The sequence below is a fragment of the Saccopteryx leptura genome, chromosome 6 (genome assembly GCF_036850995.1).
Source record: "Saccopteryx leptura isolate mSacLep1 chromosome 6, mSacLep1_pri_phased_curated, whole genome shotgun sequence".
Classification (NCBI taxonomy): domain Eukaryota; kingdom Metazoa; phylum Chordata; class Mammalia; order Chiroptera; family Emballonuridae; genus Saccopteryx; species Saccopteryx leptura.
The window spans coordinates 66,393,934-66,421,704 of NC_089508.1; positions in this window are offsets into that span (position 1 = coordinate 66,393,934).

The following is a 27,771-nucleotide window of genomic DNA, read 5'->3' on the forward strand; positions in this document are numbered from 1 at the left end:
AAGAAATAACCACAGGTGTGCATAGAAATTTTTATGGATAGCAGCTTCATTTATAACATAAAAAATATTGGAAATAACCTTAATGCCAATCTGGTTACATAAATTATATTGTAAACACAAAACATAATATTATGCACTTCTAAAAAATGTAATTATATGAAGAAATGTTTACCATACATTATTAAAAGCAGGATGTAAAATTACATATGTATATGTATATATTTTTATATAATTTTTATCCAGATTTTGTTTAAATATTATATGAATCATTTAAATATCATATGCTCTACTTAAAATGAATGCATAAGTGCATTTATAATCACAAAAATTTTTAAAAATAAAAGAAAACTTGACAAAATACAAACTGTAATAATCACTAAATGATGAGAACATTTGTCATTTTAATAATCCTTGTATATCTGTGGATTTGAAAAGTTTCTAAAATAAGATAATATGACTTTATGATTTTAAAAGTAATAAATGTTACTTTAAGAAAGTGGTCTTGCTTTTCCCATCTCTCCCAAACAGCAGAAGTATGGTTCCCTTGCCGTATAGTAAGGTATATTTCATTACCATTTCCCATAACTATGTTATAATTATCTTCTTAACCAGTTCATAACAGGAAGTGCAAAGACTCACAGTAAGGCAAAATACCAGTAAAAATTTCCCAAGGGAAAGAACTAAGTGGCTGAGCCAGGAAATGTGGTTTGCATTATCACATGTGGCTTCCCTTCCTGCCTCCCCCACCTCAGTTCTCCTCTGGCCCTGCCCTTCATCCCCCACCAACACTGCACTTGAGCAAATGTGTTCAGATTTGGAACCACCATCCCATTCCCTGTTTCTACTGTTTCTACGTCATCACCTGGACTTCGCTCCCCAACACCTGAGGCTCTCACAGGTAAACACAAGGCACAGCATTCAAATTACATGTGTTCAGAAAGACCAAGAAGTGTTCATTATTTTGATTTCTGGTATCCCCAAAATAGAGAAGGATACATCATACCAGGTTCCATTTATTGAGCACTTACAATGCACTGTCACTCTGCTGAGTGTTTTACACATATTCTCTCATTTTTATTCCTAAAACAACCCTGTAAGGTAGGCATAGATATCCCTGTTTTACAGATAAAACTCAATTTGAGGCCCAAGAGGAAAAGTAATGTGACTAGTATTCCATAGTCAAAACATAAACTCAAGTCCATGCAGTGCCTACACAATAAACCATCACACTATATTATCTCCAAATGAGATGAAAAAACATCCTTTTAAAACTAACTTGAAAAAATAATAAAAATAAAACCAACCTGGATTAAGGTTCTGCTATTGGATTTTGGTATTTAGAAGAGAGTTTCAGAGGTTCATTTATTTCCATCTTTTCTCCCTTGCTATTTCAGTAGATTGTTACTTGCCATTATTGGTGACTTTATATTCCTAACAAGTCCTTAACCAAACTTTAGTATCAGAAACTCACATACTAGATCTCCAAAAGGAACTGAAAACTTTATTTTGTTCATGATATGTGTTGCTGTTAGTTCTATTTTATGGATGCATCCACTGCATCCCAAGACTTTTGAGGGAATCATATAGCTAATAAGAGAGAAGGCCCTGGCCGGTTGGCTCAGCGGTAGAGTGTCGGCCTGGCGTGCGGGGGACCCGGGTTCGATTCCCGGCCAGGGCACATAGGAGAGGCGCCCATTTTCTTCTCCCCCCCCACCCCCTCCTTCCTCTCTGTCTCTCTCTTCCCCTCCCGCAGCCAAGGCTCCATTGGAGCAAAGATGGCCCGGGCGCTGGGGATGGCTCCTTGGCCTCTACCCCAGGCGCTAGAGTGGCTCTGGTCGCAGCAGAGCGACACCCCGGAGGGGCAGAGCATCGCCCCCTGGTGGGCAGAGCGTCGCCCCTGGTGGGCGTGCCGGGTGGATCCCGGTCGGGCGCATGCGGGAGTCTGTCTGACTGTTGCTCTCCGTTTCCAGCTTCAATAAGAAAAAAAAAAAAAAGAGAGAGAGAGAAGGGCCCCAAAGCCAAGTATGTTGCCACCTGTTCCTGCGAGCCAGCAGTGCATGCAACAGTAGAGTTTCTCACTTCCAACCGTGAGGTTCTTGTTTCATAGATCGTGATCCTTATACCATTTACATATAACGGTCTCCATATAAGTAAAGCTAGCTTTATTTTAGAAAGCTGGTACTCTTTCTGTATTCTCTATTTTTCCATCACTTACTCCTCTGTGATAATAGCTACAAGTGCTCTGAATAACCTATGAGATAGGCACTATTACACCCATTTCACAGACAAGCAAACCAAAGTCAGTGCTTAATTAACTTGCCAAAGTGTCAGTCCTGAGAGTTGAACCCAGGCAGCCTGAAAAATCCATACTCATCCTACTACACTGCACTCTCTGTACAAAAGAAATACATGGAAACTTCACCCTTCAATGGCCTAAGCAATTATTTTGGTGTTATTTACAGTGCCACTTACTACTTAAAGATGTAGGAAATTAGGAGAAAATCCAGGGACACATAATTAATATTAATGTTTGAAATATGGAACATATGAGGAAAGATTAAGAGAAGTAGAACTTTTTAGCCTTACAAAGAGAAGTCTGAAGACAAAGTTAATATCTCTTCAAAAGAATGAAGGAATATTGTGAAGAGAATGGTAACCAGAATTTATTTCTACTCCACAGAGAAGCATATAAGAAAACCAGCTTAAATCACGGCAGGGGGAAATTAAACCAACTCTAAGGAAGAACTTCCATTTGTTAGCATTCTCTCTATGGTGAACTTCAACTTAACCAGTCTTCCTTATATAGCCAGTTTAGGCATTATTACTCATGAGGTCAAGAATTCCTTTTCGAATCTTCAATGTTTAAATGGTACTCAGGATAATATTAGTTCCAAATGTTTTGTTCCCCTGCCCCCAATTCTTTGACAGTCAGGCATCCATACCAAGCTAATATGAAAATCTTCAAGTGAAACTATGTAATTATTCAGGCTATATGACTCCCTGACCTGTCTGTTTAGAAAAAGTTTACAGGAAGCAACAACCTAGGGTAGATATGGTATCACTTTCTTGAAATCCCTGTGAACAAAAGCATACAATCATTTATCTGGGCATTTTTGATGCGGTCTAGCTCAGAAGCAGGGAGGTGAACTACATTGACCTGTTGTAGTTCCTTCCTGCTTGGTGATCCTATAACCCCTTATATTTGGTAATCCATCCCAGTAAATGTTCATTGTTAAAACCCATGGCTTCTTCACAACTGAGAAGAAAGAAGTGTAAGCATGTACAGGTAAGAACTGTTGAGGTAAAACAAATTGGACTCCAAGTTAACTTGAAAGAATCTTATTGTATCTCTAGTTCAGATTTCCTCAATGTGGCACTTGAGTCACTTTGCATTAGAATTATCTCTAATACTACATTTGCTAAAAGTTCATTAGAATCTTTAGAAGGGGCCCTAGAAGGTTCTGGCTCAGCAGCTCAGTTGGTTGGAGTGTCTTCCTAACATACCAAGGTTGTGGGTTTGATCTCTGGTCAGGGCATATACCAGAATCAACCAATGAATGCATAAATAAGTGAAACAGCTAATCAATGTCTCTCTCTCTCTCTCTCTCTTTCTCTCTCTCTCTCCCCCTCTCTCTCTTTCTCTCTCTTTCTCTCCCTCTTCTCTCTCTAAAATTAATAAATAAAAAATAACATAAAAAGTCTAAGAATTAAAAGCACTTTAAAAATAAAATAAAAGGGACCCTAAGAATCTGTATTTTAAGCACTCTTCCCTTATAGTTTTAAAAATGTACACTAAACTCTTAACAATTGAGATATCTAACACCTTCATCCCATAACTGAGGAAACAGAAACCTAAAGAAACTAATGTTTGCCCATCTAATTACTTCAAGAGTCAGGAATAGAATCAGACGTCCTGACTACCAAGCTAATAAATTTCCCATCTACTTGGAAGCATTACAAATAGATTTTTAGAAAATTTCCTGTGGAATAGATACTTGGCATCAAAGCAGTGATAAAAACTGGTTTGTCTCTCTGGGTAATTCCATTCTTTGCCATGGACAAAAATACTAATGGCCTGTTTCAGTCAAGTGCTTGGCACAGCCAGGAACTGAATCTCATCTACCAGTGACTTAAACTACAAAGAAATACATTTGCTCATCCTAGAGGTAATCAGTCCAGAGGTGTGGCTGGCTTCAGGGCCAATGGATCGGAGGTTCAACCCTGCTCTCTGAAACCCCGTTTCATTATCTCCCCACTTTGCTATCTATCCAGATCATTAGGCTAACTGGCACTTCTCTCTTTTAAGGTCACAACTTCTTTTCCAGAAGATCCAAGAAAGATTTTCCTAGCCTTTCATTGGCTCAAATAAATGCAAGCTTATTCATTATCAACTGATTATATTAGTGAAACTAAATAAAAATAAAAAAATACTGTACCTGGCTCTAATAATCAGCTGGTATGGAATGGAGGTAGGTGAGTAAGCACAATGTCCATACAATCTGACAGGCAAAATGGCTAAAGAAGTTCTCACATCTTTCTCTAACAAGAGCCAATCCCCAAACAGAAGCCACTCAGGGGCCCTTTCCCCAATCCTAATGCACATAGAGCTACTTCCCAATTTTATGGTGTGTTAGCCAGTTTTATCCTGGGGCTGGCCTCCTGTCCTATACCTCCAACCTACATTCATGATTATTGGCTGCATACTTTGAAAAGAGAAAGACATACTTTCTTATCTATGAATAACAGGGTACCAAATGTACTTAAAATAAAACGTACTCACATGTGCAAAGAAAAAATGTAATTTATTTGTTTTCATATTTGAACTTATCTTTCCCACAGGATCACAGCATCCTGGACAACAGAGTTAATAGTCATTAAATTTGGTCAGTTTGGTCCAGTCTACTGACCTCTAAAAGACCAGTATAGTTTAAACATTTATTTTACATATCCAGTAATCTCATTTGGTTTAAAGATTTAGTATTCAGATTTCCTTCCACTCTTCTTTAAAATGGTATTTGGGTATGTAGGAAAACCTAATTGCAGAGAACACAGCTTCAGATCCATGTGGAATCCTCCGACCACCCACCCTGGGTGTTCTTCACTGCACGACCCCTTCAAGAACATGCCGACGCCTCCACTTTCCCTCTGACTCACTCATCCCTCCCATGATCTCTCTGAAGCCAGGAGACAAAGGCTTTCTCCTCTCTTTCTGTCAGCACAGAATTCCCCAAAGTCTTGCTCTCTTCCTTCAGTGGTAGAATTTATATTACACACCCCTGCTTATCCATAATAATGGTGGGATATAGGAAGAAAGAAATATGACAAAAAACATACAAGGAGTCATTGCAAAATATATTAAACCTATTACACATAGTAATATGTAAAACACTCAAGGTATCCTTCAAGCCCCCTGGGTAAGCTTATTCTACTAACTCAGGAGGAATTGGGGAGTAGAGAGTAAAGCCAAATATAGCTAACTATAATAACATAAAACAAAACCCATCATCCCTGTGAAATATCAGAGCTAAAACGATATGTCTGTCTCTTCCGAGACTGAGGTTTAAGTGCAAAAGGGTAAAGTATCCATGAAATAAAGAAAAGAGACAGGTTTCCAGTAATCCTGACTTTGTCTAGACAGGCAACATCTAAAAGCCATATTGGCCAGAACTGGTTTTGCCATCAATCTGCATGGCAATGGGGCCCAGAAGGATCAGTGACACCAGTGCCATTAATACATAAGCAACAGAAGAGACAGGAGCCAGCCCAGAGGACTGCTAGAGAGAGCTTTCCAGCCCAACTATAAATAGGACTTCAGTGTCATCACAGTCCATTTTCTTACTTAATACTTTTTGCGGAAAAATTATAAACTAAAAGTTAATAGCAGGTGCTTAATGAAATGTCACTCAGTTGTGTTGAAGAGTAATTCATATGTGAGAGTTAATTGTTGGCCTTCAAAATAATAATCTGACAATATTGTCCTCTTTTTCTGTCTAATATAATTAGGTTTATATTTGAACTAAATCCACACACTATGCTTCTCTGACAAAACACAGGCATGTACCCTGCTATGAGGAAAACCTTAGCTTTTTAAAAATCATTCTATGTGTTAAGAAAAGGACCAAAGGTGTCCTTACAATTTGAATTTAAAAAAAAAGAAATTTAGTCTAAATTTTGAAACAAACATTATAGATGCTTCTGCTGGGTCAACTTCAATGCTAGAAGTCTGCACTAATTAGCCAGATTGATGCTAGTAAAAAGGCATTAAAATGAAAGGAAAGATAAAGAAGATAGAGAAGGTAGAGAGAGGAATGACTAGTTTTTCTACGTTAACACTATATGCAAATAGAAAGGTATGCATAACCAGGTTTTATCAGCAATGAAGAAGATCTAAGTTTTCTCTATTATTCTATTTCTGATTTAAAATAGGAGAGGCATTGTGACTAAAAGATTATTTTGGAAGCTCAATAGGTAGAAGAGGTCTTCAGCTAAGGCAATCTTTATAATAAGAGGTCAATGTAGAGAAATTAAGTTTGCCAGGGCAGCTCAGAGGAAGTGATGTCAAATCTGGAATTTGAATGATGAATGGGACTTTTTCAGGTAGAGGGGAATGGAGAAAAGGGCATCTCAAGAAGAGGAAATGGAATGTGCAAGGCAGAGATTTATACAATCACTGGGTATGTTCAGGTCAACACATCACTTGATGCCACTGATATGAAGAAGATGAAGGGGATGTGAGAGCCTTGCAAATAGAAATGGACCCCAAATATCAAGTGCTGCAGAGAAGCTGACATAGAACAAGGACAGAATATTCCCTAGAATGTCCATGCTATGAAAGTCACCAGAGAACTCGGTCTGAATGGTGTCAGTGGCCAAGGCCAGGTTTTGATGGGCTTAGTAAATGGTACTATAAGGTGTAAACAGAATGAGCTATGATGGGGAAAAGATTGTCTAAAAACTCAAAAGCAGCATAGACTAAAAGGTAGGTTTTGTTCTGGTTTTGCCTAGGATGGGAGAACTTGATCATAGGTTAGTCTAAGCAAAAGAGCAGAAGAGAGAAAGAAGCTAAAGACACAATAGAAAAGGAAGATCATCAATACAGTAGGGTCCCAACTAGGATAGAAGGACCAGAACAGAGAGAATTTGGGTCTAGAGAATGAAACTATGAGTTTGTACTGACACAAGTATATGTATGTCATTTGTGACTTTCTCCAACAGTATTTAATATATTAGATATGCAGTTAGACATGTGTAGAAAATGTGTCAAAAACATAAGCAGGAGAGAGATATCAAGGCATTGGTGAGAGAATAGTTCAGTGAACAGCAGCAATTTAAGGCTGGTGCAGAAAGAAAGAAGTCAAAAGAAAACTGACAAACTGAGCAACTTGACGAATAGGTAGTGTTGGAGTGAAAGAGAAAGTAGGAAGGATGGAAAGTTGCTATCATAAAGAATAGTCATCAAACTTGAATTTTCAGGTACGGACCAGTCTGCATGATAGCAAGGTATTGCTGTAGATAAAAATTGTTGATGTGAAGTAGAGATGAAGGCTATTGGCATTGAGGAGACAAAGGAGTTGGAAAGAGGGTGCCAACTGCCTACATGATGTAAGAATTCACTCTGGTATTAATAGAAGTTGCAGAGAAGAAAAGTCTACATGTCACACGGGGGAATCAAAGAGGAAGGAGAGCCCAGAAACAGCAACAGGGTATAGAGAGGAATATAGCAAGCTCCACGTGGGCTTCAAAACAGGGAGAATACTTGAGGAATGAAGAGAAATGATGTCAAAGAGACCATGGGGAGTAAGAAACACTTTGAAGAGAGAAACATAGACTTGTCTTGAGGGACATGAGACAAGTGATGTCTCCAGATAAGAAACAAGTCATAGTGAGGGCGAAAAGGTAGGTGTGTTGTGAGATTGAGGCTAAAGTACCAGAGAAACAACGGAAAATACGGAGAGGTAGATCTGGGGTGCGTCTAGAAATCAAGGAAGAGAATGCCCCAAAGACAAATGGAGGCAATAGATTGAGGGAAAATAAGTAACACAGAGTCTGCATGTCTACAATGTGCAAGAACTTGGACTTGAATTGAATTAACTAAACTCAAATTTTCAGGTTTCTGAGTAATGCAGTTAAGGTCCAAAAAATAGCCAAGAGCCAGAGATGTACTGGGCCCAGTTGTAGCTTCTTTCCCCTCTAGCCTTGTATAAAAACTTCCCAAGGGCCCCTGGTATTATCTGGCCCAGTAGCCTAGGCATCTCAACTGCTATGTCTAATTTTATTAGTTAGCTGTTACCAGTAAGTATGATGTAACTTTTTTTTTCTTACTTAACTCTGGAACGTTGGTAAAATTTCTGCTGAGTTGTAGTTTATCTTTTCCAGCTTTAGTGTAGACTCTATAAAACTGTGATTGGTTTTACTGACCAGTTTAGTTAGGTTATAACCTGGCTAGTAGTTCTGTTTTGTAATCTGAGAAGGAAATAAATTTTGCATTCCAATTTCCCTCTGCTATAGTCTGCTATGGTCAAGTGACCAGATAAATTGGCCCAAAAATATTCACATCTTAGATGTAATGGCATCTAGGTATTTGGGCCACAATTAAATAGGGCTATTAGAACTGGCAATACAAGTATTTATCATCTTAATTTCCCTGTCTATATTGATGTAAGTTTTAACTATTTTTGCCACTTGTCAACCAAATGTTTTCTATGGGGTTTCTTTCATTGCTTTATGGTTAACCATCTCAATTACAATAAGACCCGAGATTTATAGACTTCCTTGTTTTCTTTATTAATTTGATGTTTATCTTTTAAACCTATCTGTCACAATTGTCATAGTAACCCAGAGAATATGTAATTTCCTTACCCCAGAAAATGCCTAGATGAATATTTCCATCATTATCATTTTTATTCACATTTATTTTTCCTACCATATCCTCTGCTACACACACATTTTGAAAAAATAAATCAAGAGAAAGGTTGTCATTCATATTTCCCACACACACAACTTTAATAGGTTTTTCTGTCTGCTTGTTTGAAACTATAATCAGTGCTTTCTGCAGAGATGGGTCTATGTACATAAACCTTATACTCACTGTAGTAGATGAAGAGTTAAATTAAAGGGCCAACCAATGTTTGCATATAAAAAGAAAGGAGCAGAACCCTGCAGGACCCCCTCTCCACTCATGTAACCTTCATGTTCTTCACAAATACAAAGTCATCTTTATGTAAAGTAAGGCTTCTCAACCTCTGCACTATTGATATTTGGGATTAGACAATTCTGTTAGGGTGGGTGGCTACCCTGGGCATTTTAGGAATGTTTGGCAATATTGCTGGCTTCTACCCAGTGTCCTCTACTGGAGGATGCCTAATGCACCATGGCCAATAATCCTCCAAGTTATGATAACCAAAGAGCTCACCCACACTCTTCAGAAGTGCAAGGTGGGTGGGGGGAGGAGGGGCAGGAAGAGGAAGAAAAAAAGGTAGGGAAAGAAAGCAAATAAGGAAGAAAGGGGAGAAGCAAGAGACCACAAAAAAAAGGCAGGGGGGAGGAGACAAAGAAAACAAAATATGAGAACAGAAAATGTAAAAAGTGAAGGGAAAATGCTTAGTACATTTAGATCTTAAAAATCCAAGTTTGCAATGTATTTGTCCACCTTCCTCTAGGCCTAATCCTAATTTCAAAGATGAGAATTTTATGGCAAAATACTTCAACCTTCCCCCCCCCTTTTAAAAAATAAGTGTTGGTAAATATACACATATTAGGGATTTTGAGAAAGAGACTATGAATTAGATTCTGTTAGCTTCATTATTCAGAAATCAACCAATCCCACTGAAAATATTCACTTGAGGAACAGACCAGCCATCATTGGGAGAAGACTGGACATACAGAGGGCTTTGCTCATCTAAACTTACTGATGTCGTTTGTATGCTTGCCTAGCTGCTTTGCATGTTTTCTGATCGTTTTTTCAGTATTCAGTGCTATAGATAAAATTTGGAACTTAGTTCATTGTTTTTAACTGAGGTTAGGATGTGAGGCTATGATCACAGGAAACTAGTAGAAATGGTATTTGGAAGTTCTAGACAATGGATAGAGACAGCTATTAGTCAATCCCTTCAGGATAGATAAGTACAGTTGAATACTAACTATGTCTACCCATAGCTGTAGCAAGTTTACTAATTAGTGGCATATATGTAGTTTTTATGGCAATGTCATTCCTCTACTTTAATAATACTGAGCTCCTCATAAAATATTTAAGAATATTCAAATTTACTCAATTCAGGTATATTATCTGATGGCAAACGAAATTATAAAAAGTAATCTCATTTGAAATAGATAAGTGATTTAATTTTTATAAATAACTATAACTTAATTTAACTAAATTGGCACCAGATATTTCTCCATATATCATCAGCCTATTAGCCTACAGATACAAGTGAGATCATATTACTGATAAGTCCATATGTCACTGGACCTTGCTCCCAATGCATCACAAACACGCAGCCTCCTCGAAAATGCTTCCTAAGGCTGACTGGAATCCCAGGGGTTCTCCTAGAACAGATGCAATGAGTCGACCTATTATCCTAATCAGGCCTCTCCTGCTGGCAAAAGCCAATGCCCATAAGGACCAAAGAACCACCACATTCTGAGGCTAAAGAGAGAGATTTGTATATTGGTCTCCCCTCTTGGAGAGAATTCAAAACATGGATTCTTGAGTTTCAAAGAGGCCTTTTGTTTGTTTGTTTGTTTGTTTGTTGTGAGTGAGTGAGACAGACTGAAAGGGACAAAGATGAGAAGATTCATCTCAAAGTTGTGTCACTTTAGTTGTTCATTGTTTGCTTCTCATACATGTCTTGATGAGGAAAAGGTGTTGCTGCAGCCAAGCCAGTGACCCCTTGCTCAAGGCAATGACCTTGGGCTCAAGCCAGCAAACATGGGATCATATTGATGGTCCCACACTCAAGTGGGAACTGCATGCTCAAGCTGGTGAACCTGCACTCAAGCCGGATGAGCCCATGCTCAAACCTGTGACATTGGGATTCCAAACCTGGGACCTCAGCATCCCAGGCCGATGCTCTGTCCACTGCTGCCACTGGTCAGGCTCAAAGAGGACTTTTAAATTTCACCTGTCTTCTCCAATAGGGCCATGACCTGATAACAAACCAAGCTAAAAGCCTGTGAGTGATAATCACCACAAGGTTTGCCCCACACGTCAACTGCCACAACTTGCTCAGGTACCTAACATGCTTGGCTCTCTCTGACCTTAAGGCAAGATCCCTCTCTGGTGGCTCCTCAGGTCCTCATGCCAACAGAGCTTTAGCTACCTTTCCCCACCAGCCTGTCAGACATGGACAAGGGCCAAGTCAAGAGCCTTGAAGAGTCTTGTTCCTATCAGACAGACTTTCATGGGCTTCCCTGACTGTGTCCCTTCCCAGGAAATCTGATGCCATCCACAGCCTTTGCAAAATGGGCAGTAAAAATGTAGCCTCCTTCCTAACCCATGACAGGTGATTATACTGAAGGTGAACACTTGACCTGAAGAGGGGGCTTCCCAAGGCTGCTTAGCAACTTGCAACTTGGAACAAAAAGGCCAGCTAGGCCAATCAGATCCCTATCCTGGAAACAAGTAGAGGCAGGACAGAAACAAACAAATTGTGGATTTATATTATTGGCAACAAACCCACTGATTTCTGCTGCTCTTCTCTGACTTTTTTGGAGGCCTGGGCATTAAATGAAGCCTCTTGGCATCATTATAATCAAACTTTCCTTAAATTTGAGCCGGTTAGATAAGATCTGTACTCCTTGACACCAAATTCTGGTTAAAATAACTATATAGAAACACAATCCCCAAAATATTTACTTTTGGCCTTTCATTAATCCTACCTGGTTCATTCAAAGAAAAGTAATATACTCTCTGAGCATGGTTGAGGCTACCCCATCACATGCCCAAAGAGAGGAAGTACAAATAATTATAAGTCACAAAGGAATATAATGACTGGCACAGGGCCTCTGAATCCAGGGGCACAGAGGACAATCAGCAGTAAAGCAAATGAGGAGCTCAGCCCCCAGCCATCTTTGCTTCTCTTCCACATGTTTCAAGAAAAGTCCAGGCTGCACTGCTCTCCCTGGTAAAATGTTGAAATGTTATTCTGTATCAAGCCACTCTGAATAACATTAAATTTTAAAACCTGTGATTAAACTTTCTAAGGGCAAAAAGTGGATGATTTTGACTGCTAATGATTTTTGTTAACCTGTCTCCTCAGTTTGGTCATTTTCTGCATTATGGATTATGTTTTTCCCAAGGAGAATCCAAAAACTTTCATTTCAAGTATCCCTTGAGTGTGAGTAGCTTCAACCAAGCAGACCTGCCCCATGAGACTTGGAATAGAAAGGTAAATTCTATGAGACCACAGGCCCCTCTGACAGCATGGCCACGGGCACGTTGAGTTCAGCTGCAGCAGCTCTGGCAGAGGTCTCGCTGCTCGAGTGGTGGTTTCATGAGTGCTGAGTGACAGGTGGCAGCAGCAGTGGACTTTCTGCTGGGACAGTCCCGTGGCATGATTGAGCATTCTTCCTGGCTTCCCACTTCTGCTGTGTGGCATCCAAGCCTGGTTCTCTGACTGCCTCCAAAAATCTGTAAGCTGCCTGATACTGTGTAATAAATCCTTTTATGTTTAATTGAATTTGAGAGGACTGCAATTGAACCTTGTGATAGAAAGGCAGTAAGGAAAGCCGCTTCCACGCCGGCAAAGAAAGCTGCTCTAACAGGGCTGAGCTGAACAATACAGAGAAAAAGAAAAGGTCCATGATGCCCATGTGGGTCCATGATGATCCGGAAAGTCACAAGTGGGTGGTTTATGAATGGAAGCAGAAAAGAACGTTTTCAGTGAAATGCAATAGAGTTTGCCATATAATGTACACTTGCTGGATCTCTTCCTTCCCTCCTCTCCTCCTCAAGCACTTATTTTTCTGTTGTCATGTTCACTGGCTATTTACATGTCTGTCCCTCCACTAGACACTAAGCTCCTTAAGGACAGAAACTGTGCTTACCTTTTGCCACCATGTCAGTGTCTGAACACAGCGCTTGGACTTCGTCGGTGCTCTAGCCATCTTTATTGGGTGTGTATGGTTGTTGGCTGCAAGAAGCTCCCAGTCTCTCCTTTCTCAGGCAACGGAATGGACAGGAAAAAGGCTTCCCTTGATTCTTTTTACTTTAGGATATGCCCTCAAAAAGTCTGTGTATGGGGTGAGGTCGAGTGCATCCTGCCAACCCGGAGTCTTGCTGACAGCTAGCACTGGCCCTGGTGGTTCTCCAATTCGTATTTATATCCACACATGCCTCTTCCATCAAAATATGCCATTTGCAACTAAAAGAGAGTGAATCAAATATTAATGCCCAAGTTACCCATGCATTTTTGCAATGCCTTCAACTTTCTTTACCAAGGATTTTAACGCACTCTTGTAATTCTACATCAGCACGGTGCAATCAGCAAATATCAATTTCTCTCTGGGACCAGCAAGACTTGTTAACTGCAATTTTACTATGTACATCCTAGTCAGGGAGGGAGCTGCTTTGTCAGAGTCTCAGAAATGATCTCATCTCTGTAGATCTTGGCATGAGGAAATTATGGAGCATGAGAAATAAGTTTATTTTCCAGGCTCCTGGTGATTGTTTTGAAGAGGTAAATTCAAAGCACTCCTTCTGAAGTGCCTGCCCCTTTTTATCTTCCTGTTAAATTTCTACCTTTGTGGTGAGGTTGAGTGCATTCCGCTTAAATGCCATCTCCACAAAGCCTTGGTTATCCCAACCAGAAATGATTCCGGTGTGCTTTATTTTCATTTCACCCATCAAAAGCTTTTTTGTCTAGTCATTATTGGTTTATGTTTTATATCACCTACCAGATAAGTACCTTGAGGATTAGGATCAGCTAGTTCTCATCTTTGCATCCCAGTACAAGACATGAAATATGTGTTAAGTAAATAAATGGTAAAATTTTTCACTTGAACTACCAGGATTAGGATGGAGAGCTCTTGGAAGTTGAAGAAAAAGATAGCTGAAATAGAATTTTGTAGTTAGGAGTGAACCACTTTTTTAAAACATTCTTTTGTGAAGGAAAAAAATGGATGTACAAGACAATCTTTGTATGAATTAGGACTGACAAAACACACTGAGTTTGAATTAGTTTGCAGTAGCTTGAAATTCTGGACGATGCCCCTAAAGGGAAGGGAAGGCCTTTTCTGCCTTCTTCAACAACAGCATACTCAAATTCCTTGTTCTTCATAGCACTGCTTATGTCCAGGCAGAAGGAAAATATAGCAGGCTGCTGGGTGGAGCTATTTCCCTTCCCTCACACTAGCCCACTCTTCACTGCCCTGTCCATTCTTCCCTGCAGAATTATAATTAACTCTCAGCAAAATGAGTACACTGATATTTAGCAAGCAATTCAATGCCTCTGTCAGAGTTTGACTCTGTGCACCCAGAAATGTTCATCAAGTGCGAACACTTAATAAATATGTAGGTACTCACTAAATGATGCCCTAGAGACCATGCTCATTTCTGCTCAACACACACACGCTGCTATAGGATTCTTTCAGTGTTATTAGAAAATATTTTCATCATTATTTAAGGCTGGGTTGTTTAATTCCATATCTATAAAAACTCAGTATTTTCTCCTAGGTTCCGTACCTACTGTGCTAGCAGATTTCCCCCAGAAGAAAGTATTATTGTCTTAGGTCTGTTTTTCTCAAAGTGTTTTGGGAATGTTAACAGGTCATGTGTGGAATGAAAATTCTGTGGTCAAAAATTTTTAGAAAATACTGAGTTCAACAAAATTAAGTGACTGTACTGGGGGACTTCACAGAGCCTTTCACATGATAGCATGCACCGTGAATCTCACAAGGATTTATCTTAGGGACTTGTGTTCTGAACACACATTTTGGGAAATGCTACCTTATAATCTGACTGCCCTGGCCTGCTTTCTTAGTAAACTACCAATAATCTGTGATGGAGAAAGCTAGGATGAGTGACACCAGTGTCATTTTAATGCTTTTTCTACAAATAATATCATAAACTGTAATGAATCTTATTACAATTGTTTTTGTTTGTTTTTTTGTTTTTTACAAAACAAATTCTTCAATGTTTTAAAAAGAAACAAACCCGTAGGCACTACAAAGTTCTCTGTACACCATCAACTCTTTTCATCATGCTTTACTTAACATTCTTCCTAAATCTTTTCTTAGAGTAAATAATAATAATAATAATAATAATAATAGCCATTCTGTAGAAAAAAAAAATTTTTTTTTTGTATTTTGCTGAAGCTGGAAACGGGGAGAGACAGTCAGACAGACTCCCGCATGCGCCCGACCAGGATCCACCCGGCATGCCCACCAGGGGCAACGCTTTGCCCACCAGGGGGCGATGCTCTGCCCCTCCGGGGCGTCGCTCTGCCACAACCAGAGCCACCCCAGTGCCTGGGGCAAAGGCCAAGGAGCCCCAGCGCCCGGGCCATCTTTGCTCCAAAGGAGCCTTGGCTGCGGGAGGGGAAGAGAGAGACAGAGAGGAAGGAGGGGGGGGGGTGGAGAAGCAAATGGGTGCTTCTCCTATGTGCCCTGGCCGGGAATCGAACCCGGGTCCCCCATACGCCAGGCCGATGCTCTACCGCTGAGCCAACCGGCCAGGGCCCTGTAGAAAATTTTTAAAAAATGTTCCAGTGATTAGGCTAAATTCAATTTTTTATTTAATACTTAAACCTTAAACGGTGGTAGGGGAGAGAGATCCAAAATTGTGGCAGAGGAAGTTGAAACCTACACTCAACTCCTGCCAGGACCAAACTGGAATTACAACTAAATATAGAACAATCAACCTGAATAACTAACTGAACATTAGCTGAACAGAAGTCTCATGATGGATAATTTACAGAGGAAGCCACATTAAGACTGGTAGGGAGAACAGAGATGCAAAAAGGGCTAGCCTATTCCCACAGCTATAGCTGAGATTGTGGACAGATATCACCTCAGCTACAAAGGTTCCCCCGAGAATGTATGGGGCCCAACCTCAAGATGGGCTACCCAGCCCACAGCACCAGGGTTGGAAATAGGCACCCAAATAACATCTGACTGTGAAAAGCAGCAGGGAATCTGCCAATAAGAGATAGAAATCTGTTAGAGACACAGGTGCCTTCTTAAAGGGCCAGCACACAAAATCTTATTTGCAGCTACTCACCTTGGGCTCTGGAAGCAAGAGTACAGAGTGGACTAAAGTCATGTGAAGAGACACTGGGGTTTGTGACTCTGGGGACAGAGCTGAGGATACAGCCACCAGAATCCTTATGCTGTTCCTCTCCCATACCATGGACATCACATTTCTTGCATGGAACATTCCCCTCCTTATGGCATCAACCTAGAAAAATAAAATAGCCCCACCCTCTGGACTCCCTGTTGCCTCACTCTGTGGAGCCCATGCTCTGCTGAGGAGTAGGCTGCCTGGACCAGGGTATAGAGGTCCAGGTAGACCAGCAGTGTCAGTGAGTAAGTTGTGTGTCTTTTGGGGGAGGACATTCCCTCACTTTCTCATGAACCTGACAGGTAATGCCTCCCTGCTAAGTCTCATCTTCTGGGTTCCTGGCATCCCCAATCTTCCAACTCCTGGAGGGCCCACCCTACTTATCCTGAGATAGACTGGGTTGTGTGGCTCTATGATGGGGGCCATTTTTCCCTTGAAAACCTGACTGTTGCATAGCCATCCCTCTACACAGCCAAATTGTAGTCTTTTGGGTGTGATAAAGTCTGCTGGCCTCACCTTGACTACTCCCTGGGAGCCCACCACATCACAAAGGTCTGCAGGCACCTGGCAAAGGACAGCTAGACTTGGTATATCCAGGAACTTTTGCCTAGTGACTTTAGGCAAAGCACTGGAACCAGGTTTGAACCTGTATCAAGTTGGTGAACACCATTTACCCCTACCTGATGACCCACTGAGAACATAACTCATGCAACTAAGTACCACCAGAGATTCCTCCAGTAACTGAGCCAAACAGGCAGCTCACAGGCAGAGCTGGATCTTGGGGTGCCTTGGGCCTTTTGCTGACAAGCCACCAGGCTCAGTGCTGCTGGAAGTTGGCTTTGGTGTACAGCTTGGTCCTTCTCATGCACACCATGACCCAGCAGAAGCAGCTACAAAATGTGGATCACTTTGTAGTCCCAAAATAATTTGCCTAGAGCTAGTTACAGAAAGTGTCTGACATTGACCTGCACCAGAGTCCCTCCAAAGAAGCTCCAGAACAGACATACACAGTAGCCATCTTCTGAAAACATGAGAGTAAGATCTCATCAGCTTCATAAGCAATATATCCAAAGGCAGCTTTTGGCAGACACCAGACTCTGCTGAGGCAAAAGCTGCTTCACGTGCTCAGTACCTACGCAGCAGCTCTTATACTGTGGTTGGGGTCAGTCCTCACAGTCAGCCAACCTGAGGGTCCTCTTGACACAGTAATCGGCTAATAGCAATCAAAACTCAATTACAAGAAGGCTCACATAACCACACAAGGGATGTTACTGGAGCACCAAAATCAGTTGATCAAGGAAACTGCCATTGGATCCCATGAGACACCTACTACATAAGGTCACCCACCAAGACTGGGAGACATAGAAGATCTACCTAATATATATAAACAAAATATGAAGACAAAGAAACATGTCCTAAATGTAAGAACAGAAGAAATCTCCAGAAAAATGATCCACATTAAATGAAAGCAAGCAATTTGTCAGATACAGAGGTCAGAGAAATGGTTATAAGGATAGTCAAAGAACTCAGAACTTGAACAGCATGAAAAATAACATAGAAATTATTAAAAATACCAGTCATAAATAAAGAATACAATATATTAAATAAAGAATAAATTAGAAGGAATAAACAGGTTAAATAAAACAGAGAAGCAAATCAGCAATTTAAAGACAAGGTAGCAGAAAATATGCAATCAGAGCAGCAAAAAGAAAACACAATATTCAAAAAATTTGAATAGTCTAAGGAACCTTTGGGACAACATGATGCTAAACAACACTCACATGATAGGAGAACCAGAGGAAAAAGAGAGAGAACAAGGGATCAAATACCTACTTGAAGAAATAATGGCTGAAAACTTCCCTAATCTAGTGAAAGAAAAAGACCCAAAGAGGCCCACACCAAAACACATCATAGTTAAAATGGCAAAGATTAAAGACAAAGAGAAAATCTTAAAAGCAGCAAGAGAAAGACAGCTATTTACCTACAAGGGAGCTCTTATAAAACTGTCAGCTAATTTCTTAACAGAAAATTTTCAGTCCAGAAGAGATTGGTATGAACTATTCAAAGTGATGAAAAGCAAGAATGTACATACAATCAAGACTACTTTACCCAGAAAGACTATCATTTTAAATTGAAGGAGAAATAAAGAGCTTCCTAGACAAGAAAAAGCTAAAGGAATTCATCACCACCAAACCAGTATTACAAGAAATGTTAAAGGGTTATCTTGAAGAAGAAGGAGGGGGAGGAGGAGAAGGAGGAGGAGGAGGAGAAGGAAGAGAAGAAGAGGAAGCAGAGAACAAGGGGGAATGGGAAGAAGAGAGGAAGGTGGAGGAGGAGAAGGATGGAACAGTTATAAATTATAAAATGGCAACAAATATGTACCCATCAATAACCACTTTAAATATGAATGGTTTAAATGCTCCAATCAAAAGACATAGGGTAGCTGAATGGATAAGAAAACAAGACCCTGTCTAAAGAAACTCATCTCAAAACAAAAGATGCACATAGACTAAAAATAAAGGGTTAGAAAAAAAATATTTTATGCAAAAGGACATTTTTAAAAAGCCTTGGGAAGTAATACTTATATCTGACAACCTAGAGATTAAAACAAGAGATATAGTAAGAGACAAAGGACACTACATAATGATAAACAGAGCAATCCAACAAGAAGATATAACCCATGTAAACATTTATGCACCCAATGTAGGAGCACCTAAACATGTAAAGCAAATCTTGATGGACATAAATGGAGAGATTGACAGCAACACAGTCATAGTAGGAGATTTTAACACCCCATTAACATCAATGAATAGATCTTCTATACAGAAAATCAACAAGGAAATAGCAGCCTTAAATGACACATTAGATCAGCTGGATTTAATTAACAACTTCAGAACACTTCATCCCAAAGCAGCAAAATATACATTCTTTTCAAGTACATATAGAAAATTTTCTAGGATAAACCAAATTTAGGACACAAAACAAGTCTCAATACATGTAAGAAGGCTGAAATAATATCAAGCAACTTCTCTGACAATATGGTATGAAACTAGAACTCAATCACACACACACACACACACATACACACACACACAAAGCTGAAAAACACACAAAGACATGGAGGTTAAATAACATGTTACTAAAAAATAAATAGGTTAACAATGATATTAAGGAAGAAATCAAAAGATACCTTAAAACAAATGAAGATGAGAACATAGCAACCCAAAATTTATGGGATACAGCAAAAGCAGTCCTGAGGGGGAAACTTATAGCAGTGTGGGCCTATATTAAGAAACAAGAAAAATCTTAAATAAACAATCTAACTTTACACTTAAAAGTACTTAAAAATAACAAAACCCAAAGTGAGTAGAAGAAAGGAGTATTAAAGATCACAGCATAAATAAATGAAATAGAGTCTACAAAAAAAATAAAGATTAATAAAACCATGAGCTGGTTCTATGAGAAGATAAACAAGGTTGACAAATCTTTAACCAGACTCATCAAGAAAAAAGAGACAGAGAGGAAGGATCCAAATAAATAAAATCAGAAATGAAAGAGAAAAAATAATAAGTGACACCACAAAAAATACAAAGACTTGTAAGAAAATATTATGAACAACTATATATCAACAAATTGGACATTGTGGAAAAAATGGACAAATTTCTAGAAAAATGCAATCTTCCAAAACTGAAGCAGGAAGCATCAGAGAATCTAAATAAACAGATTACAACTACAGCTAGTAAAATTGAAGCAGTAATCAAAAATCTTTCAATAAACAAGAGTCCCAAACCATATGGTTTCACAGTTAAATGTTATTAAACATTCAGAGAACTAATACTGATCCTTCTCAAACTTTACCAAAAAATTCAAGAGGAAGAAAGACTTTCAAGCTTATTTTACAATGCATACATTATCTGAATTCCAAAACCAGCTAAAGACACTACAAAGAAAAAAATTGAGCCAATATCCCTGATGAACACAGATGCTAAAATCCTCAACAAAATATTAGCAAACCAGATACAGCAATACATTAAAAATATCATACACCATGATCAAGATGGATTTGTCCCAGGGATGCAAGATTGTTACAATATCTGCAAATCAATAAATGCGATACACCACATAAACAAAGGATAAGAATCATGTGATCACATCAATAGATGCAGAAAAAGCACTTGATAAAATCCAGCGCCCATTTATGTTAAAAACTCTCAGCAAAGTGAAAATAGAGGGAACATACCTCAATGTAATAAAAACCATATATGACAAAACAACAGCCAACATCATATTCAAAGGGCAAAAACTACAAGCATTTTCATTAAGGTCAAGTACAAGACAGGGTTATTGCTTTCACCACTCTAATTCAACACAATACTGAAACTTCTAACCACAGCAATAAGACAAGAAAAAGAAATAAAAGGCATCCAAATTGGAAAGGAAGAAGAAAAACTCATTATTTGCAGAAGACATGATACTATATAGAGAGAACCCTAAAGATTGTACCAAAAAACTACTAGAACTGAGAAATGAATTCAGTAAAGTAGAAGGATACAAAATAAATACCTAGAAATCAGTTGCATTTTTATACATCAACTAGCTGTACCCAACCATGCATTGCTGTGGCTCAGTCTGGTTAAATGAAAAAGAAAGAAAAGAAAAAGTGCATGTTTCTAATATGTTTAATTTCACAATGCATGTAAGTATAGAATATTTTTTGTTGTTCCATTGTCTGTGCAGATATAGAGATTGTCTGGTTTGCCGAGTCCAGAATACACAACATATAATTGTCCATGTGAGAAGCAATCCATGTGTAGATCTAAAGCACACAATTCTAAAGATTGGCCCTGAGCTTTGTTGATGGTGATTGCAAACACCAATTGAATTGGAAATTTCAATCTCTTAAATTGAAATGGCATATCCGTTGGAATCATAGGAATGCAAGGAATGAGGACATCTTCACTTTTGAAAGGTCCTGTCAAGATTGTTGCTTCTACGACATTGCTCATTAATTTTTTACAGCGCACAGACCAAAACACTTCATGTTTTACCATGAAATCAATCAGCGATTTCAGCTTCTGTCTGAAAGCACGTGCTGTGATGTCATGCCTATCCACTGGGAATTGGCCAGGAAGTAAGAGCTATTGTATATAGTCCCAAGCTGGATTGTATGTGAATGTAATGAATAGGTCTGGATGCCCCTAGTGATGAACATACACAATTGCATCTTGAGCATACTCATGCATATGATGTGGACTGCCTGTATATGAAGATGGCAAACTCGTTAGTCTTTCAACATTAGTTGTATTACCGTCATTTACAACTGCATCTCGCAAATGAACATATTCTTCAGAGCGAAGCTTGATCTGATTCAAACGGATAAATATCAAACATTGTTTCGAATTTTGCATACATATCTACGATGTATTGGTGAAACAATTGACGGCATTTCAAAATGTGATTGTCTTCATTCTCTTGAATCATTAATCGTTATGAATAATAGTTCATTACACTGCATTTCATATTTGTTTCTTCACCACTGACTGGATTTATCATCTTAACGTTGAAGTGATATCCATTGGCACCATCCCAAAAATGAATGGATATTGCAGGGCATCATAGCATCGATGAGTTTCTGCAGCTTTTGTCAACTGATTGTTTCTCCAATGAAGAACAATATCTCTAGGTTGGAAATGATCTCCAACCATAACAATTGCCACTTCATCTATAGTTGGAGAATTGAATCTTCACACATGTTCTCCAGCAGCTGTTTTGTCAGCATGAATAACAATCTTGTGTGTATCAGATGGCATCATGTCAATTGCTGTTTTGAACAAACGCACTAAATTGTTTTTTTCATGAAGAAGCTCTTGCAGTTGGGAAACGATGGACCTTTTTATGCCAGTAGAAATTCTGCAGCATGCATTCAATTCATCATTGCCATCACTGATGAAATACATTTGTAGGAATTTACTTTGACCATCTGGGAACTGAAGCAGGGAACCGGCTTTATGATAAATTTGTCCTTTCACTTTGAAAATTGGCATGAATTGAGCTGTTACGATTTCTGCGCCAAATGACGTCATTTGGAAGCATCAGTTCTATTTCCTGATGTTAGATAGGAACTGCTTTGATTCGGCGGTATATCCAGCAAGCAAAGTTTTTAATGGTTCTGGTGATTCTCCAAGTTGAGGCAGTTTAATTTTTTCCTGCGGCCCAACACATTCCTTTCATTTCTTTATTAAATTTCAGAGCCTTGCAGTAGGACATACTTCAGTCATAATGCCGATGAGAACATGCCGGCTCAAACTATAATCATCAGCTGAGTTGTACCAGAATGCAAGGTGATTGTAATCATATGATTGCTGAGCATGGAGTCGTGTTTGACGCTGATCTGCTGTTTCTCGTTGACGTCTTTCAGCCACTCTCAGCCTGTTGCATTCATTCTGTTGAGAACAAAGCAGATATGAAGCTGCAGAATGTGACTGCTGTGTTTGCAACCGTGTATCCTCAAGTCTGGCTGCATGTAAATGGATCATAAATTTGAAACATTAAAATGGAATCGTAAAATATTTAGTATAGTGTGTGTTGTTTTTACGTCCAACAGATGGTGCTGTTTTTCAAAAACATGTTTTTACCTGTCACAGATGTGACATCTATATCTATATAAAAGTAGGTATATAAAAAAGAGTGCATATTTGAATGCAACATTGTTTCAAAATTTCAAAGCAATTGGTGAAGAACTTTCGGAGATTTAAGATTTTGAACAAACAAACATTTACATTTTTATTTATATAGATAATGAACTATCAGAAGAGGAAATTAAGTAAACAATCCCATTTACAATTGCATCAAAATAAATAATAAAATACCTATGAATAAATTTAACCAAGGATGTAAAAGATCTGTACTTGTAAAATTATAACACACTAAAGAAATTGAAAAATACATAAATAAGTGGAAGCATATACTGCATTTATGAATAAGAATTAACAGTATTAAAATTTTCATGTTACCCAAAGCAATCTGGAGATTCAACACAATTCTTATAAAAATACCAATGGTATATTTCACAGAACTAGAACAAATAATCTAAAAATTTATATAAAACTACAAAAGACCCTGAAAAAAACAGCAATCTTAAGGAAGAAGAACAAAGTTGAAGGAATCATGCTACCTGATATCAAGCTATACTATAAGGTCATAGGAAACAAAACAGCATGGTATTGGCATAAAACTACACATATATATTAATAAAACAGAATAGAGAGCCAGAAATAAACCCATGTCTTTGTGGCCAATTACTATTTGACAAAGAAGGTAAAAACATAAAATGAGGTAAAATAATCTCTTCAATAAATGATTTTGGAAAAATTGGAGAAATCCAAAATGGATTAGTGACTGAAATGTTAGACTCAAACCATTAAAAACCTAGAAGAAAAATATAGGTAGTAAAGTCCGAACATTTCTTGTAGCAATATTTTTTTCTGATATATTTCTTCAGGCAAGGGAAACAAAAGAAAAAATAAACAAATGGGACTACATCAAATTAGAAAGGTTTTGTACAAGAAAGGAAACCATCAACAAAATGAACAGACAACCCACTGAATGGAAGAACATATTTGCCAATAATATATCTGGTAAGGAGTTAATATCAAAAATTTATAAAGAACGTATACAACCCAATGCCAAAAAAAAAAACAAAAAACAAATAAACCAGTAAAAAATGGGCAAAGGACCTGAATACACGCTTATCCAAAAAAGACATACAGATAGCCAATAGACATGAAAAGATGCTCAATGTCACTAATCATACTAGAGTTGCAAATTAAAACCACAATGAGATATCACCTTACACCTATCAGAATGGCTACCATCATTAAATCAACAAACAAGTGTTGGTGAGAATGTGGAGAAAAGAGAACCCTTGTGCACTGTTAGTGGGAGTGCAGATTGATGCAGCCACTGTGAAAAGCAATGTGGAGTTATCCCAAAAAATTAAAAATGGAACTGTCTTATGACCCAGCAATTCCACTTCTGGGAAGATATCCAAAGAACCCAAAACACTGATTTGAAAGAATATATGCACTCCTATGTTCATTGTACAGTAGCCAAGATTTGGAAGCTATCCAAGTGTCCATCAGTATATGAGTGAATCAAAAAAAGCTGTAGTACATTTATATAGTGGAATACTACTCAGCCATAAAAAAGAAATCTTACCCTTTGCAACAGCATGGGTAGACATGGAGAGCATTAAACTAAATGAAATAAGTCAGTCAGAGAAAGACAAATACCATATGATTTTACTCATATGTGGAATCTAATGAAGAAAATAAACTAAAAAACAAAATAGAAACAGATCAATAGAGAGAAAACAGACTGACAACTGTCAGAGGGGAGGGGGTTTGGGAGACTGGGTGAAAAAGGTGAAAGGATTAAACAAAGAAATAAACTTTGACACAGAACACAGTGTGGTGATTACCAGAAGGAAAGAGGGATAGATTGAGGTAGAAGAGGGTATAGGGGGATAAATAATGATGGAAGGAGATTTGCCTTGTGGTGGTGAACACAGGATACAATATTCAGATAATGTATTACAGAATTGTACACCTGAAACCTATATAATTTTATTAAACAATACCACCCTTAATGAATTAAATAAAAAAATTTTAAAGGAAAAACCGTACCAGGTGGGAATTATTACTAAGGAAACCGAGACTTAGAAAACTGAAATAACTCACCTAGGTAATTGGCAGAGCCAAGGTTCCAGGTCTTCAGGCCCCAGGGTTCATGCCATAGCCTCTTTGGTGGGGTGGGGAGAGCTAATTATTATTATTCACCAGGTAAATGTGCTGCTTTCAAAGGCTTCCATACCTTGGCTGCCTCTGTGTTCATGTTAACACTCTACAACCAAAGCCCTTCAAAAGGCTAAATTCTGATTCCTTTTTAAAGTACTTATTTAGAGCTAATAGAAGAGAAGGTATTAATGGTCCACTTCCCTCTGAGGCACTGGCTTTGACCATTCTCTTGGACTCATTCAATCACCTCAGAATCAGAAAGAGGCTTATTTCATGCTCTTTTAAAGAAAGTCAATCTGGAATTTAGTCACAATTTTTTTTTCCAGTTACAGTTTACATTCAATATAATTTTGTACTGGTTTCAGGTATATAGGATATTGGTTAGATAATCACATACCTTACAAAGTGTTCCCCCTGATATTTCTAGTTACAGGTTTTAACATTGCATTCTCTTGTTTGGACAGTAGAGAAGAGAAAATTCACAAAGAATTGTGTTCCTGGGATCAGATTCTTCACTGCAGTATCCCAGTCTGGGCATCTCTCCCTCTTTGTTCCAACAGGTAGGCATTAGTACCTAATACAGGTTCGTGTTCAGTAGTTGCCCAAGTGCTGTGGCTTCAGCATTTTACCACCTGCTTTCACTAGCATCCTGTTTGTCTTTTATCCAGAATATTTTTAAAGAGCATTTGAACAAAGGGGACAATTTTTTTTCAGACACCTGGGCATCTCCTCACTGCTTTGTTTACAGGTTATTCTTTAATCAACAAAGTTGTGGGATAACCATGTCATCATCCTGTTTTGCATGTGAGGAAGTGAGGCACCAAGGGACCCACAGGGGTCATGGTAGTAATGATTTCTCAGGCTGTTCAAGCAGGAGAAGTGGGAATTAGATATCCACAATGATGTTAGATCTGCCTCTTCTATGTCTTCAAGGTACTAATTTTCATCTCGTAGGTAGATTTTTGCAACTGCCTGGACCCCCATTAAAAGATTAGTCAGGGCTATGATACAAACCCTTTGAAATGTTCTACAAAAACAAAGTGGATTTAACACAGTGTTGAATAAGAATTTCAGGTACATGGGTTAATAGCACAGGCTTTAAAGGCTTTACATGTCTTTGGAATTAGACCACTTCCTTGAGTTCCCCTGGTCTTCCTCTCTCTTGGTCCTAGCATCTTGGTTCCACTAAACCTCCTTTGAAGACTTTTAGGCTTTGTGGCCCTCTATGAGTCAAAAAGTAATAACATGGGGTTTCAACTCATAGATTCTCACATCTCTGTCTGGCCAATACTCTCAGGGTCAAATATCTTGAGATGTGAGTGCACATAGGCAGTGATGAGACAAAGGACCTAAATGTGGATGGTATTTGCTCCTTCTCACAGGCAACATAGTCAAGTGAAAACAGCGTGCACTTAGGAACAAGATAAACTTGGTTAATTTTAACCTAACTCTACCATATACTGATTCTGTGAACTTGAGCAAATTACTTAACCTTTCTGAGTCTCAGATTCCTCACCTGTGTATCACAGTTAATACACTCCTAAAAGTTTTAAGAATAAAATTAAATAATATATATGAAAATTCCAGTCAGATTGCCTGACACATAAGAGATACCCAATAAACATTCACTTCCTCCCTGCCCCTAAACGTCTTGATTGTAAAAGTAACTAGATAATAATAATGTTTTGTTTCAAAGCAATTTCTGAGAAAATACTGTGGGAACATTTAAAACATAGTAAATATTTAACAATGATAAAAGTAACAATACTAGCAGCTACCATTACTATCATTACCTATTATTACTAAAACACAGGTGCAACATCCTGATGGTCTGATTCAATTTGTCTGTGAACACATGTGTGTCCTCATATGACTTTATGACCAGTGGAGGGAATGGGCAGGCAGGCAAAGAGGCCATGGTTACCTCAACATTGCTTAAGTCTCAGGAGACTTTCCTTCCTAGAGTCTGTTCTATACCCAGTCTAATTTCTTATCAGGTAAATTGGAAAATCAGAATAAGAAGTTTTTAAGCCTAATGTCTGACCACAAAAGCCTAGAGTGTTTTATTTGCTTTGCCTCTGGAGTTTATTATGGATGAGAATGTTCAACCTAGACATGGAGGTTGTGACCCATCTCCCCTGCCCACAGTTCCTTAGGATAGTTTGGCTTTCCAGGGCTTACATAACCAAAGGCCCTGGGTTCACATAGCTTCTCTTAGGTCCCAAGTCACTTACTTGACATGATTCATCAGCTACATACCAGCGAATGAGTTTATTTAGTCTCTGTTTCGCTCCATACATATGTATATGTAGTAATACATAAAAATTTATTTACATTGTTCATTTTAAAATTAATGCTTTCTCTGGTATTTTGTCTAATGTTTTCACAATAAATGCATTTGTATAACCCAGTCATACTATGTTTGTTTTGCAGATTCAGACTAAACTGTCATAAAAGAGTAAAATATTACTTTAAACGTACATTCACCTGAAAAATTCACCATCCTACCCATTAACTCTTTCATTGTTAAACAATTACTGCTCGTGCTAAAGTCATTGTGCACCTCTTTGTATGTTCTCTCTGCAGCAGAACTACATCCAGGCCTCACTTCTGGAGCTGAGATGAAAATGTAGCATTATTTTATCCAAGATTTTAAATGCCTAGAGATATTGATCCAGCCCGCTAGCCTGCTCAGGAGGA